We start from the raw sequence: 13,697 nt of genomic DNA on the forward strand, positions 1-13,697 counted from the left end.
GAAAAGGGCAGAAAGAGAATTTTAGGAGGTTAGTTACATAAAAAGATCAACAATTATAATCTTTACCATCATTTAATGCGTGTTGGGGCCAGAATTTTTATACACATATTTTTTCATCTTCTCAGCTATCTTAGAATATAGATAAGTTAAGAATATGCTAGTTAAGAATATGAAGCTCAGTGGGTTATTCATGGCATCACTAAGTAGACTATGCCATGACTTATATAAGGCATATTACTAGTTGACCCAGTGTTTAAAACCACATTTTTCTGATGCCACACCCCATAATAGAAAGAGAACCCACACTAACCTTAATGAAATGTGTGATCTAGGAAATGTCTCTAAATTTTCCTAGGATTCAGTTTCTCCATATGAGGAGACAAATCAGACTTTAAAATTTTACAGTCTACCTATAGACATACATCCAATTCTTATTACCGTCAATGGCATGCATCTGCATCCCAAGTGGCTGGGGAATCAAATACAGACCAACATGGAATTTCCTGGGGAGCTATTTTCTAACTGAAAAGAACCTTACTCTTCAGGCTGAAGTGTAATGCATTTTGGCAATTTCTAATGATATGATTTTTATAACTAAGATGACATAGAGATTTATACTTAAAAGTCATATGAATTCTGCAGGAATAAGATAATTTTTTTTTTTTTTTTTTTGAGATGGAGTCTCACTCTGTCACCCAGGCTGGAGTGCAGTGGCGCAATCTCGGCTCACTGCAAGCTCTGCCTCCCGGGTTCACGCCATTCTCCCGCCTCAGCCTCCCGAGTAGCTGGGACTACAGGCGCCCGCCACCACGCCCGGCTAATTTTGTTTTTGTATTTTTAGTAGAGACAGGGTTTCACCATGTTAGCCAGGATGGTCTCGATCTCCTGACTTCGTGATCTGCCCGCCTCGGCCTCCCAAAGTGCTGGGATTACAGGCGTGAGCCACCGCGCCCGGCCAGGAATAAGATAATATTTAACCATAATTTTATAAAAGACACATTTAGAAAGATCTAATCAATTATATTTCACTTGCAGATATTCTAAGTTAAGAAGAAAAAGTTTGAGGAAAAATATAAAGGCCTTAAACCCCTTATTACTTCAGTTCAACAAGGAATCAAGAGTAAAGTTCTTCAAAGAATTAATTGAAGACACCCTGGGAAGAGGGGACTGAGGTTCTGAAGTTTATCATAAATCATTCAATGCCTTTGGCAAAGCCTTGGTGGAACTTATGAGGCTGAGTATTATAATGTACTTTAAGTTTTCACTTAGGACTTAATTCTGATTCTGATGGGAATTTGATCCATGAAAGGATTGCAGAACTGAATCCCAACAGACAGGTTCTGTTGATCATGATAATGTTTTGCTTCCAGCAGAAAGGTGAGCTGCTGTTTTTGAACCCAAATGAGAAGTGTTTTTGAAGCACCATATCTATTCCTTTTATACTGATCGGGGTAAACCAAGGAGAGGATATGAAATCTCTGCCTCTTCTGGAAAAAGGATAAATGATAGTACATTTATTTGTATAGAACTGAACTTAGAAATCTCTTCTGAAATCTATATCAAGTGTTTCTAAATGGTATAGGCGTGTGCATCAGTGATGGCGCAGTAGATCTAAACCTGTCTGAAAATCAGAGCAATTGGAAAATGTTTGTGCTCACTCACCTTCTGACAAAGGAAACAATAACTAACGCAGTAGGAAGCTGCAGCTATCTTCTGACACATTATGTTTCCAGCCCCAAAATGTCACATGAAACCCACCGAATGAAGATGAATGAAAACCAGCAGTGGTCCTGAAACACGAAAAGGAGAAAAAGCTCCAGCCGCAAAAACGGCTGAGGTTCTTCAAAGCCCAACAAGCTGTTGACTCAGACCTTTGCAAAGTTGAGAGCGTGTATTCATTCTCTGGTAAGGCCAAGGGTCTTATAATTGACCAGGCAGGGAAACTCAAATCTCTAATTTGAGGTATAATTGCAACATGCAAATTCTTGGCAAGAAGCCCTTAGAGGGAAAAGCTACGGTAAACGTTAGAATGATTTTCTGTTTCTCTGTCAATTGAAAATGTAAGGACTCTGAAGCATATAATGTTTAAAGGCAAGGGGACCTAGAAGCTTCCAGAATTCAAACTTATTCTGCTAGGGCTGATTCTCTAAATTTAAATTGTGTACCCTGTGATGCTAACAAAATAATCCTTTATAACTTGTGCGGGTTGAAGACAGTTGATGAGTGAAGATGATTTATTAACTTTATAGCAATATCCTCAGAGCTTTCTTCTATCACCATTTTTGCAGTCAACATGAACTTTTTAAACCACAAACATTTCTTAATGGATGAAGTGAGAAATGTATGCTCATTAAAAACTGAGGAGGAAAATGAGAAAATGGGAGTCATCTTTTATAACTTTAATTTTGAAAGTTATCTTTGAAAACTTTAAAATAATTTATAACAATAACATACTTTGAGACTCCACTGAGCAAATTTACTTTATCATGAAAAATATAATTAAGTTTAATATATGTGCTGGACATCAGAATTTCTCCTTTTTTTCCTAGTTTCTTACTTGCATTGATTGTTTGCTTTCAATTGGCCTGGATTAAAAACTTGGCTATCTTTTTGATTGGTGCACTAAATAATGAAACCATCTTGCAAAATCCAAGAAAGAGCCATTTTATGAGATTACTGTGGTCCTGAGTTAATATAAATCACCAAGTTTTGTTAGTTTTCCTGTCCCACAAAGAAGGTGCTAGTGCCTTCAATTTTTGCTTTTTGCTATTGTTTCACATTATATTGTCTTTCCAGTAATATTAACAACAAACTCATAGACATGGAGTCACATTTTGAAAATTGTGTAGATAACTTCATTAATTGGGAAGGCAACACTTGAAGTTAGACAACTGATTTCAAAGGTGAGAGGTTAGCAGAAGATAAGAAAAGGGGCTTCGTATTAGTTAACTAGTTGAATTGTTCATTTGAATAGAAACATTGCACTCTGACCTTTGAGAAAGCCATAGAAGAAAACCCCAAATTTTAGGAATTTCTTATATTTGTGATAAGTATATTTTAAGATAGGCCATTTTTACATTGATATATAAATCCTTGGCTCTTTTTCTACCAAAGGTCTAAGATTTCATTTAAAAAATTTGAACCCCATGGTGGAATTTAGATGCTGGTGAAATATGTGCAGAGACCACTATGTGTTGACATTTTAGTTAAAATGAAGCATTACCATTAGGTTAGGTAAATAGATTCTATTGCTTCTCTCACCAAGTTACAGTTCATAATTGGGCAAAAACAAAAAAATGGACCTTCTCTAATGTTTTCAGCACTTAGAGCTGTCAGAGCTCAACAACTGTCCTGTGATCAGTAATAAAGTGATTCTCTCAAAAATGAAACTACACATACACTGACTTTATTTTCCCAAGCCCTTGAAATCCCTCTCGCAACCAACCCAACATGATCTATCAAGCGCTAAACTGAAATGTGTCTAAAACATTACAAATTTACAACTTTCTCCTTAATTCTGAAACACTTCATTTTGGTCTTTTAGGCATTATTTTCTGGTACTTTGGTAGCAGTAGGCAAAATACATTATCGGAGAAATATGCTACAAAGGGAAAGAGAAGAAGGTTTTGGGCTATGAAGTTATGTTAACAGCTTTCTCAAGCATTATTTAAAAAATTGATGCAATAAATGTCATCTTAAATGTTTTAACATACATTTAATCTGGTAGAGTCGGGTTTTGACAATTTGTTTTTAAACATAATGTTTCTTAATGAAGTTTTTCATACACAGAATTCATTAGTGTTCAGGACAAAGAAAAATAAGTGAATTTGTACCCCTATGTTGCCAAGTGTATGATTTGTTGGTAGGCTAAATATGTATGGTTTTTATATTAATAGATTAATTCCACATACATTATGAAAGTGTGAATTTTTCAATTTTCCTAATTTTATTTTTCAACATCATAGAAGCTAATTACGTTTGTATCTAAGAGATCACTCCTCAAGCTTTAATAATGTGAGGTATGAGTTTATAATGAATTTCAACCTCTTTGTTTTTTGATTTTGAATGTCTCAGTTAATCTAAAGAGAATAATTGGTTGATTAATTCATTCATATATTCAGAGTGATGAACGTGCCAGGTACTAATCTACATGTTGGAATACAATGGTGAAAAGTACTGGGTCTTACCTACAGTGGTGTGGCTTCCTCAAAGAATGATGGGAAGATATATTGGGGGCTTGGCCGAGGTGCCAGTTTAGGGACTACACTATGTAGGCTTGGAATGCTTTCCTCAGGATGTGTGTATGCCCCAAATTAATGGCCAACATATGGTGCTGTGACCTCCCCAAAGCTAGAATACATGGGTTAGAAACCATGAAGTAAAAGATTGGCCCCATGGTATCACAGACTCATAGTGATGTCTGTGCTTCTCATTCCTACAATCTAGGCTCTGATGGATTAGGAGTTCTGATTTCTACCATGGCAGGAGGATACTTCACTAGAGGACAGAATAAGTCATAGTCTTGGAACTATGACCATTGTTGGCCATTTTGGGCTTCTCATGCAAGTGGCCCCAAAAGCAGAAGGAAATCATCACGTTGGTGGGGATAACTGAGCCTGATTTGAATGAGGAGCTATGGTTGCTCCTCGTGGTGGTGCTGCTTGGTGGTACCATGGAAGAGCAGGTGTAGAAACCAGGAGCTTCCTTGGGGCTGTCCAGATGATAACAGAAAATGGACTATTGTAAAGACAATGACCTGACTGTGGTGTAGTAATAAAGGTTTCTAACCCCATGTAGATGATGGTTTGAGCCATCTCTCCAGACAAAGCAGTTTAGATCAACTGGAGTGGTGACTAAGAATAGGGAAAACTTAGAATGACATTGGAGGAGGAAAAAAGATGGTTAATATCAGTGACGGCCTGGTGGTAGCAGGGACTCCCTTTCCCAAATAGCTTTTCTTTATTGAGTCTATTGTAGAAATCAGTACTGGCCACACTGCCTTCAAGGCTCTGGGAGAAGTCTCAGTGTTGCAAAAGCTGGACTCTATCATGAACCTCTTATATCCTACCTCACAACCTCTTGGTTGACCATTTTATTCCAGACATTGGTACCACAACTAGCTGATTGCAGGTGTGACCAGCTAACACCTCACTCCAACTTTTGCCCTAGTGTTCCTCTGTGTGGAACACTTATGGGAACCTGCTCAGCCATTCTGAATCTTTCCTAACACAGCCATGGGATTACCCTTAAAGAATAGGAGATAGAAGCCTGTAACTCTGGTAGACAATTCTGACATGTGTTATGCAGGACTTTCAGAGGAACCCTAATCATATTGAGCCCTAGTTACCCACGTTTGTCACCAACTTGATAATGCACTGCTAGATTAGCTTTGCTTTTGTTCTCTTTTCACTCTTCCCATTTTCGCATTTTTGTTCCTTGGCATTACTTGCAAAATACATTGCCTACATGCAAGCTCTTGCATCAGGTTATTTTGTTGTTGGGGGCAGGATTGGAATAGATGGGTGATGTAGAATATGATGGTGAGAAATGTTTTAAAGAGAAGTAAAGCAGGGAATGGAGTAGAGGAATATCAAGAGGGAGAGAGGAACTGGTGACATTTGAAGACACCTAAGGAAAAACAATGAACCCTGTAGATCTTCAGGGAAGAGCACCACAGGCAGATGAAGCTGTTAGTGTGAAGGCCCCATGGAAATGTGCCTGGTACATTTGAGGAGCAGCAGGGTGGCCAGTGTGGCTGGAGCTGAATGAATGAGAAAGAGAGTGATACAAAGTAAGCCTATAGAGGCAACTGGGCCAGATGGAATAGGGGCTTTGCTGCCTGCATCAGGATATTTAGCATTCTTTGTCTCTCATTTGTTAATGGGGCTAGTAATGCTGACCTCACATGGTCTTGAAAAAGGTCCCAGAGAATGTAGTGCCTAAGAGGAAAGGGCCTGTTTTCCATTTTTATATCTATCTATCTATCGATTGATCTATCATCTATGTCAACATCATCTTCCTAGCTAAGCTGTCTACATTGTACTTCGTAATTTTCTCATGCTCTTCCATCTCCTCCTGTGGCACAGCACTCACTTATACTAAGTCTATTTTAAACTTTGGCCACACAGGCAGTCATCAAAAGGAACTGGAGAGCTGTGAGCCTTCATGGGGTGAGACTGTCATACATTTGTGTATAGCACATCATAACAGTTGCCTCCCTTTCTCATCCTGTGTCTCCCTTTGGTCTCTGGACTCTGTTACCTCTCCGCCTAAAAGCATTATACTGCAAGGAAAACTTACATCTTGATCACTTAGAAGGACATGTGCTTAATAATGTACTTTCTCTAAAGGAGCCTGTAAATCTCATAGGGAACTTGAACTTCTAATTTATTATTAGTATCAAGAAGACCCTTAGTTTGTTGAGTCTTGCTTTATGTTATTCTTTTTCATTTAGGCTATGAAGAAAAGTGTGAGTCATCATTACTGGAAAGAACAAGGTAATGGTGAGTAAGTTGACTATCATCAGATCATGGGCAAATTATTTGACACCTCCTGGAGCATCTGACTTTATATTAATTATGAAGCAACTTTGATATGTTCTCTCCTTCTTTTTTGATATCTTCTTTTCTTCTTACGTGCTAATAGAATTTTAACCTGGGCCAGCTAAAAGTTTTCCAGCTTCTTCCCATTTGTGACAACCAAAAATGTTTCCAAACATTGCCGAATATCTCCTGGGGACATTCCTAGTAAGAAACATTTCTCAGGTAGACGTCCTTGGGCAAGTCAGCTAAATCTTTGAAATCTTAGTTTCCTCAAAGGTGAAAATAACAGATATTTGTCTCTCAAGATTACTGAGGTAGGTAGAATTCTAAGATGCCTTAAATGGTTAGGCTTTGTGTCCCCACCCAAATCTCATCTTGAATTGTAATCCCTCGTTGTTGTAGGGAGAGCCCTGGTGGGAAGTGGTTGGATTAAGAGGGAGAGTTTCCCCCGTGCTGTTCTCGTGATAGTGAGTAAGTTCCCACAAGATCTGATGGTTTTATAGGCAGTTTTCCCTGCTCTTGCTAGCACTCTCTCCTGCTGCCATGTGAAAAGTTCAAGTTTGCTTCCCCTTCACCTTCCATCATGATTGTAAGTTAACTGAGGCCTTCCTAGCCATGTGGAACTGCGAGTCAATTAAACCTTTTTCCTTTATAAGTTACCCAGTATCGGGTAGTATCTTTATAGCAGTGTGAGAATGGACTAACGTATACTTCCTACTCCACACTTTGGGCTACTAAAACATCTGTTAATTTTGTATCTGGTGATTTTACTTCTCCTCAGTACTATGAATTCTCCTTAAAATAAACTATATGAGATCCATTCATTAATTTATTTGCCAGATTATATTTAATCTAATATAAATAGATTATATATAATCTATATATCAATAACAATTTATAAAAATTTTTATGATTGTGACTTGAAAAATATTCACGCCTTGTCATCCTTCTTTACAATTTTTTTCTGCCTTTTTAAACAAGGTAGTTTGGGCCTCTCATGCTTTATTTTAAAAGTATCTTAGTATGCCTGATATGGTGTCAGATACCAGGAATATAACAATGTATAAGACATGGGTCCCCATGGAACTCACAGCCTTGTGGCAAGGGCATTGAAAAGCAGTTGTGGGTGTGATGTCTCTAGCAAAGGAAAAGTACAGAGATTGGAGGAGCTGATAACGTAGGCACTAGTTGGGCCTGAGCAGTTTTGTGAGTCTCTGTGATATATTCCTCATTTATCCACTTATCCTGCCACTTAAAGTCTGCTACAAATATTTAGAAGCTAGAAACTCAAGCTGGAAGAAGACATACTCTGACTTCTGACACAAGGCAACGTGCCCATGGGAGCAACTGGGGAGGAAGTTCAGTGGAGGGCTTCTGTGATGGGCCAGCCCCAGAGCCCCTTAAAGGGGAGCTGCTAGGAGACTCGACTTGGGTTCTGAATTATGCAGTTAGGTCTAATTGGGATTTAAACTAATAGGATAGTTGCCAAATCACTTCTTTCTACTTTATCCTCCTATCCCCTCTATGTCTTCACCAAAACCAAAACCAAAGGAAGTAGAAACACTTTTCTTAGATAAAATTAGCCTCCTACTTGGTGGTACTTCAAGTGGTAAGGCTACTGATATGACTTCAAAATTGATGCCTAAAATTGAAGGCAGTAGATAAAGCCCAAATCACAAAATGATTCTTGTGGACTATTTTAAAGCTCAGACTCCCACAATCCATGCCTAGAATAGGCATGCAAATATGAGACCTTTGGCATCAGAAAATATAAACCAAGAACAAACAAAAAGCAGATACTTAGGAATTCTAAAATTTGAGAATTTTTACAGTGCCCAGCATTAAAAACAATACTGTACCCCAGAGCAAACATGATATTTCATACGTATTACACTATAAAAAGACCAAAAGAATTTGAAAATAATTTTTGGAATCTCAAGAGAATTGGGTCAAACTTTTGAATGTTCATGGCACTGTAAAATAAATAAAGTAGGGATTTGAATATAATCTCTTGAGTGTTTTAATCAACAATTATACTACTCAATTTAGATTTCAAAGTAGAATTTGTTTGTTTAAATTTAAATATATTCATCGACACATTAAATGTCGTGCTATTTTGGGATGAATAGATTATTTTTATTTAGAAATAAATGTATAAGTTTTACTGTCATGCTTCATTTCTTTAATTCTTCACTTGGCTTCTGAGACATAGCACTCTCCTGAATCCAGTCCTTCCTCACGGATCATTTCTTCTTAGTCTTGCTTGCTGGGTTCTCCTTATCTCCCTGAACTCTAAACAATGAGTGTCTAAGAACTCAGCCTTTGGACTTCTTCTCTTCTTCTCATGGCCTCAAAATCTTGAAGCAAAAGCTGTCTCCCTGACATAGAGACTCCTAGATGCAATTGCTTACTCAACCCCATCCTTAAATGTTCAAACCTTTATCCACTTGCCTCCACCAAATCTGCTTCTCCCAAACTTTTCTCCATTTAATAAATGGCAATTCTGACCTTCCATTTGCTCAGATTAAAAACTTGCAATTATCCTTGACTTTCATTCTTTCACATTTTTAATCCAATTTGTTGGCAAATCCTATCTACCCCAGCTTCTAAATATATCCAGAATGTAACTTCTCCATCCCATCTCTACTGATAATACAAACCTTCCTCATCTCTCATCTGCATTATTTCAACAGCTTCTTAACTCGTCTATTTCCTTCCCTTTTTCTCTCGAGGGTCTATTCTCAGGGTAGCTCAGGTTTTCTTTTCTAAGTCATAAGGCAGATCACATCACTTATCTGCTAAGGATCCTTTGAAAGCTGTTCATCTGACTCAGAGTAGAAGCCACTCAGTGGATGCCCCCCCAACACACACACATTCTCTACCATCACCATTTCTCTGATCTCATCCACTGCAGTTCTCTTTTTCTTACTCCCACTGCCTCTGCCACATTGGCTTCCCTGATACTCTTCACATGTTCCAGGGAGGCCCCTGTCTCAATGCTTTGACAATTGCTTTTCCCTCTGCCTAGAACATGGCTAGCTGCATGGCATCCCTAGCTGCATGGCTTGCTTCCTTACTTCCTTTTGGGCCTTTTGTGCAAATGTCATCTTTTCAGAGAGGCTCTCCCTAAACATTATCTTTTCTGCCTGATTTTTCTCCATAACACTTATCACCAACCAATATACTATATATATACGTATCTCCCTACGATAGTGTACATTCCACTGAGACAGACATTTTTGGAAGTTTTATTCATTTCTTCATGGTAAAATTATAATTTAAAAATAGCTAATATGCACACATTAAGAAGCACGTGTATCACACATTTAATAACTAGATGAGGCACATGGCATAGTGAAGTCTCCGTGTGGACTTAGTTTTGAAACAAATCATGGATAGTTAAGGTTCATCAAATGATTTAAAGATCAAGGCTTTTGCTTAGATGAAATTATGACAGAGTTTAAAGATATAATATTTAAGCAATCATGAAAAAGTGACAAAAACTGTTCCTAGAAAAACATTAAGTTTAAAATGTTTGCTAATTACGTTAACCTGTAATTACCAACAGATTTTTATGTATTAATAAACCATCAAACAACTCCAAGAAAGCAGCAAAAGAAACTTCTGTCTTAAATAGAGTGGATAGCTGACTATAATAGAAGACAATTCTACAATCCACAGTACAAGACAAGTTCTCATGACTATTAAAAATCTGTATAGATCCCAAGAGACTCCAAATAGAAGCAGGCCAGACATCATGGCATCCATGCAAAATTAGGTATGCCAATTTATTAAAAGTACCTTTTAGAAAGGATCGATGGTTCTTTTAAATTCTCTTGCTGCAAAACAAAACAAAAAAATAAGATGAAATCCTAATATCATGTTTAACTGGCTGACATTCTTTCTGTTTTTTAATAAAAAAAGGATTTCAAGTGCCACAATACCATATTCATTGTCAAACATAAGAATGATGTGTATGAATAAGAAATAAGTGGAGATGAGCGCAGCATGCATCGGTGTCCATATCAATCTTGTAAAGTTGTACATATTTACAAATTCTCTTGGCTCTGTACTTTGCCTTTCTGGGAATAATAATCTCTGGAATTTAGGACTGCTTGTTTACAATTTAGGAATATAATGTTTAATTTTTTCTGATATGAATGGGACTTATTGGTAATGGCATAGTCTTATTGTAAACACACCCATTTCTCAATAAATTCACAGCTTGGTGCTTTGGCAAAAAGGAAATGCCATTTAAAGGACAGACTGCAAACTGAAATACGATGCAGAGAAGCAGGAGTGAGGAAATTATTCAAAATAAAACTCATTCCACTACTAGTTGAACATTATTGAATCAATCAAGATTATAATTTGGGGGCTAATTTCACCTGCTAATGGAGAAGTTTGTCACAACCTCTAAGATTTTGAACTCAGATTTTATATGTTTTACAAACTTAAAAGATAAAGCAAAGGTTTAACTACTGTTTCCCACCCCTTTCTGAGTCTTTAACTTATGCAAAAGCTTTGTTAGGCAGGCTGGCAGCAGCCTTAAGTATTTTATTTCTCCACTGCTACATGAAGTCAAATTGCCATGGAGTGATAATTGCTCAGAAACTGAACTATAGGAGGCTCTGTCCATACAGTGTATCATCAGACAAATATTTCAAAGGGAATATTGAAACTCAGGCACAAATGATCTCGGCTGTGGAAGTCTTAGGATTTCAACTTCAATCAAAGGGAATAGGACCTGCTTCAAAATAGTCGTCTCCACGCACACTGCAGCCTGAAGTTAGCCCTGCATAATTACAGACAGTCCGTGTCAAGTGAATGGAAGGCTCCCCTTAAAGCAGGAATGCATGCGTGGCTCTCAAGGCAGCCCATTTGGATGATTTGTGGCATAGGATCAGAAATCACTTCAACTTGTTTGAAAAAAAGAGCAACATACTTTAGAAAAAGAACACAAAATCCCATGTGATCTTGATTCTCGGAAACACCTATTTTCTTAGTAAATGTAAAGCATAGAGGAGTGCATCTTGTATTATTTATTCCTGGCCGGGAGTGTATATCAGAGTGGAAGGGCTTTGTGTGTGTGTGTGTGTGTGTGTGTGTGTGTGTGTGTGTGTGTGTGTGTGTGCTGGCATACAGGATTGGAATGAGACAAACAGAGCAACACAGATATTCCATTGTTTGCCTCTGTAGACTGAGGGATTGGAGACAAAGGCGCTAGAATGCTGGAGAAGCACTTTTGCAGAAATGCTGGTGAGAAGCACCAAATGCTACCCTCCCATCTCCCCAGCTGCTTTCATTTCTCTGGAGCTGAAACAAAGGTGACTCTAAAAGCACACACACACACCCACAAGTAATAGAAAGGTGATGTGCCGAGTCACAGTTACAAATGAGAAGAATATTCTCATAACATTTACAAAAATGAGAACCTACTCGGAGCCCCCCTCATCACCATGCATACACCCTCAATTAAAACAATGCCCCTGATAGCAGGCAGTATAATCTGCATTTTATTTCACTCATGAGCAAAATAACAAGTTACTCAGGCCTGAGGCACTCATGAGTGATATGGGGCGTGTAATATCCTTTCCATTGAGTTTCCTATTATTAAGCTTGAAATAAGGAGTTCAGAATTAACTGTGACAATGATTTTATCTAGTGTTGGCATCACCATTAGCTTTTGCAGTTTACTGCTAATAAAACTTTAAATTTGCTATTACTTCTAATAATCTTCTTGCCACCTTAGCTGTAGAAATTAGACAAAGAACCCTGCTGACATGTGGCTAGTGACATTTTCTGGAAGTGTAGAGAACTCTGATGACAACAGTGACTATTATTTACCAAAGTATGATAAAGCCAGGCCCCACTGGCCTTCGGCAGCCTAATTTAAAGCACCTGTTCCTGGGGTTTGATGGGGCCTGTAAAAGAACAAAGCATAAAATTTTGGTTTCTGTTATTGTCGTTCCAAGCATTAGAGTTTTATTTTATAGCAGTCCAGTAGATTCTAAAGTAGGAAAAATAATTTGTGACAAGGGCTACATGAGTGAGATGAAATATTCAAGTCATTGCTCAACACAGAAACTCAAATTCATTCACCTAAAACATTAAAAAATGAGGCAATGATAGATACGTTTGTGAGCTTGATCACTTTCTGTCAAATCTCTAGTTTCTTTCAACCCTCCCTCTGTGATATTGGACATTGCCCTTCCCCAATTCACAACCCTAATTATAGGGTAATTGTTGCTCCCATTTTCTCATATTGTCCACAGAATTAATGTGTGTCTGAACATTATGACTTCTGGCTGTAGCTGAGATCTATCTTGTTACCTTGTCCCAACAAAATTTTCCCAAACTATGAATAAACAAACAATAATGAGACAATAGACTTAAGCACTCAGAAAAATATAATAATGAATCATTAAATATTTTTTAAAGCATTTGCTTTTAACCACAGTGAAAAGCATTAGCCAGTCACCAGACTTCATCTGGGAACCAGTGTGTATTTGGGAACCATCAGGATTATGTCTGGCGTATGAAGTCTTTCCCTCACACGTGTTCATCTCAGGGTATATTGTGATATTGGCAGGTTTGCTGTTTACTCTCAGTGGGCAGTGCAATTGTTTGCTGAGAAAGTCTGAGTTCCAGAAGATTGGGGAATCAAAATAAAGCCTGTCGGTCAAATAAAAACATATCTTTGTGCAATGGTTCCTTTTCATTCTATCTTCTTTAGTCAACTCTCTCCTCGTTTTACATAATTGAATTTTATTAAGAAATGTGCAGCGAAGAAATTTTTCTCCCAAGACACTCCAGTGAAGATGTTCTCTTCGCCAGCACTTCTAGCATCACTTTGAGCAAGATGGTCTGTAAGTGGCAATAGAGAAGGGAGCAACCTCTTGAGAGTTCCTGAGTTGTGAATGGGTTTTTGATAATTGGAGGAACATGCTCAGACCCTTTGCAGCCTTTACAGACTTGATTACGGCCACAGCAAATGGTGGTACTTCCTTTCTCAAGTAACTTCAGCATCATTCTGTTTTCCCAGACCACTATAATCACTTTCCTAGTGAAGGATAGGCATGCACCCATTTCACCTTCCTCCTTTTTTTCTTTTTATTATTTATTTATTTATTTTTGAGATGGAGTCTTGCTCTG

The 13,697-nt window shown here is 37.9% G+C and overlaps 1 long non-coding RNA gene across 1 annotated transcript in view; it reads left to right on the top strand.

Annotated features, from left to right (window-relative positions):
- LOC134810455 (uncharacterized) overlaps positions 1 to 7,268 on the top strand; it is a 53,916-nt gene extending 46,648 nt beyond the window's left edge. Inside the window, exon 3 of the long non-coding RNA XR_010158548.1 lies at positions 6,455 to 7,268. This is a non-coding gene — a long non-coding RNA (uncharacterized LOC134810455). The remainder of the gene's footprint in view (positions 1 to 6,454) is intronic.
- Positions 7,269 to 13,697: the final 6,429 nt, after the last annotated feature.

The sequence above is a fragment of the Pan troglodytes genome, chromosome 6 (genome assembly GCF_028858775.2).
Source record: "Pan troglodytes isolate AG18354 chromosome 6, NHGRI_mPanTro3-v2.0_pri, whole genome shotgun sequence".
NCBI lineage: Eukaryota > Metazoa > Chordata > Mammalia > Primates > Hominidae > Pan > Pan troglodytes.